The 2,979-nt window shown below is 31.2% G+C and overlaps 1 long non-coding RNA gene across 1 annotated transcript; it reads left to right on the forward strand.

Moving 5' to 3' along the window:
* Nucleotides 1–2,384: 2,384 nt before the first annotated feature.
* LOC112740445 (uncharacterized) lies at nt 2,385–2,979 on the forward strand. Its single transcript, XR_003171166.2, has 2 exons — nt 2,385–2,557; nt 2,764–2,979. It is a non-coding gene; the product is annotated as an uncharacterized lncRNA (long non-coding RNA).

Here is a 2,979-nt window from a genome sequence, read left to right on the forward strand (position 1 = left end):
ATGAGAATTGCACAGTTAGAGAGTGAGAAGAGTTCCTTGCTTCTAAAAGAGGTGAATGGCTTGAGAATTATTTTTCACTCTAAAACTTGAGAGCATTGAATTTTAAGAACTAGTTGTTAAGATAATTCATTTCCTATATTGTTTTCACTTTTCAGATTGGATTGGTGGAAGAAACCAAGTGATTGCTGAGTGAAAAAGAAATTTTGAGCCTTAAAGTGGTACAAATTGCATTGAAATTAACATTGCTAATAACTTGAGCTTTCTTATGTTAAATTAGTTTTTTAAATTATCCAGGATACTAATAACAGTTATGTAATCAACCCTATATATTTAAAAAAGTTTGGTTTCTTATAGTCACTCCACTATATAGGTACTTTTGATGGCATTCCAGGGATATTCTACAACTTCAGGGAAGCTGAGAGCCTTGCCGCAAGGTATAATACATGCTAATTCAGATCTTGAGTTAAGGCCCTTGTGGTCAAGAAGTAGTTCGAGGTCAAAGGTTAGCATCTTTGCACTGTTTTTCCATAGTTTTTAGTTTGTAAATCCTAATGGGCATTTTAAAAATTATTTTTCAAAAGTTGAATTGCTTTAGTAACTAATCTTGAATATTAAATTTTAGACTAGTGCTTACACCAACCATAACTTGCTGGCAGTTCCAGTTAGTATTAAACAAAAGCATAATGTTGATGCCATATAAGGTGAAACAACATAAGGACATGTGCCAAGAAGTAAAAAACCTTTCAAGGAATGCTGATAAACCAAGTTTTTTAATTGTCTTGATTTATGCCTTAAGCTGTTTGACTCGATATTTTGTGATTCAACAAAATAAGCTTCTATTTTGCTCCAGATTTCATGGATGTACTTAATTCCAACCATTTTATTCTTGAAGTCTGTTTCCATAGAGACAAGAAACCATGATTACAAATTATAATCATCTTGCAACCATTGTTTATAACCATTTTATTCTTGAAGTCTGTTTCCAAGCATACTTGCATTTTCATACCATTAGAACAAAACCTTTCAAGGGAATCAATTGCTAGTAATTAGTCTATTTGTTCGAATTTGGAGGTGCTGGTGCATGTAATATATCTTGAGAAAATATTATTGATTTGAGATTGGAGGTGCTGGTGCTAGTAATTAGTTTATAGATGATGATTGAGCATATATGTGAATGCTTTTTTGGATCTATATAGTCTTTTTGTAATTATATACTGCTTTGTATAATTTTTTCAAGAATTCCATCAGAGCAAAATCTTCCAAGTAAAATGAAGGTATTTAACTATTTATATTTGTAATTATATACTTTTGTAATTGGTATTTTGTGGGAAGTATGAAGGGTTATCGGATTATTTCCAAGATCCTTTATTAACTTAGCTTTCTATTTTCTGCCATTGATTTGAATTGTCAATTCTTCATATTAAATTGGCATGTTTGATGAGTGTGAATGCTAATTCATATTAAAATCCACACACATATGACATTATATTGGGAATCTTGGGGCTTTATCAAGCTTCAAGTAACCTTTGCTCCAAACTATTCTTCTTCCTTCATACAAATCCATCTCTTTTAAGACAGAATTCAATTCAAGAATGGCAGTTACACATGCTGATCTCGAACCAAACACAGAGAAGACATGTTTGATGAGCAGCAAAACTGGTGTGTTCCTCGTACTTGTCACAATCCTATTGGGACTCTCCTCCTTCACTCTCTGCCTCACAACAGAAGCCACACATTCTCAGGTACATAATAATCATATATATTAATTACTTAAATCTCTTAATTAATATATAATTAATGATATGGTAGGTGACATGGATGAACACAAGAAAAACAGAATGTGTATACAAAAGTAGCAGCAAAACGCCATTGGTATGTGCTGCTTGTGCTTTTGTTGTGCTAGCAATGGCCATGGTTATGGAGCATACTTATCTCTTAATTTTGTTGTGCTTTTGTTGTGCTAGCAATGGCCATGTTTTATGTCTCCTCTCTTCACTGTTACAAATATTTTCTTGCCCTATTTAGTCATTAAATATTTCCTCTAGTTATGTACTTTTAATGTTAAAATCAGGTCAAGAAACACCGTCATGATACTTTGAGCCTTCTCTGTATAGAGCTCATTTAATCTTGTGCAGTAATGGATTATGAATAGTTTAATTCAATTGAAATTTTGTCTTTGAATGCTAAGTATCTGATGAGCTGCTGTTTCTGTTATATAGTAATTCTCTGTTGCAGCTGATGAGCAAGAAAGTACCAAGAACAAAGGAAGAACTCATTGAACTCAATGGCATGAGCAAGTAAGTTCATTCTATGAATTAATCAAATGTACTGGTTAACTGAGTTAACATTCACAGATGTTTCTGTTTAACACAGGGCCAAGGTAAGCAATTATGGTGATCAGATACTGGAAACCATTGAAAATACTATTAATGAATATTACAAGTTGGATAAAAGTAGCAATGGCAGTGTTGATTCTGCAAAAAGGAGACGAGATGCAAATGGAGGCCTTGATAGAAATATTGAGGATGATGATGAGTTGACTAAAAAAAATCAAAATGTGCATACAAGAATAATTTTCTTACCTTTATAATATATATATATATATATATATATATATATATATATATATATATATGAATAAATTTTTTAATATCTAGTCCCTCTTGTGAGACTGTTGGTTTAGTTTTTAATTTTTCAAAATGCTGGTAGTTTGCTATTTATTTGAGCAACTATTTATTTCTAACGTTCAATTTTCTTTTGCAGGTAATATTTATTTACAAGGACATGAACAATGAAAATGTTGGAATGATCTGTAGCAAATTTGTTGAGCATCTCTAGGAAAATTCCCAATGTAATAGAACTAACAATATTTCTTAGTTTGATACTTTGTATAGGAGTTATTATTTTTTATTTGTAATACTAAAAAATCATATATTATGTTTAATACTTTGAGTTATATAATATTTTGTCTATGGATTA

The sequence above is a fragment of the Arachis hypogaea genome, chromosome 14 (genome assembly GCF_003086295.3).
Source record: "Arachis hypogaea cultivar Tifrunner chromosome 14, arahy.Tifrunner.gnm2.J5K5, whole genome shotgun sequence".
Lineage (NCBI taxonomy): Eukaryota > Viridiplantae > Streptophyta > Magnoliopsida > Fabales > Fabaceae > Arachis > Arachis hypogaea.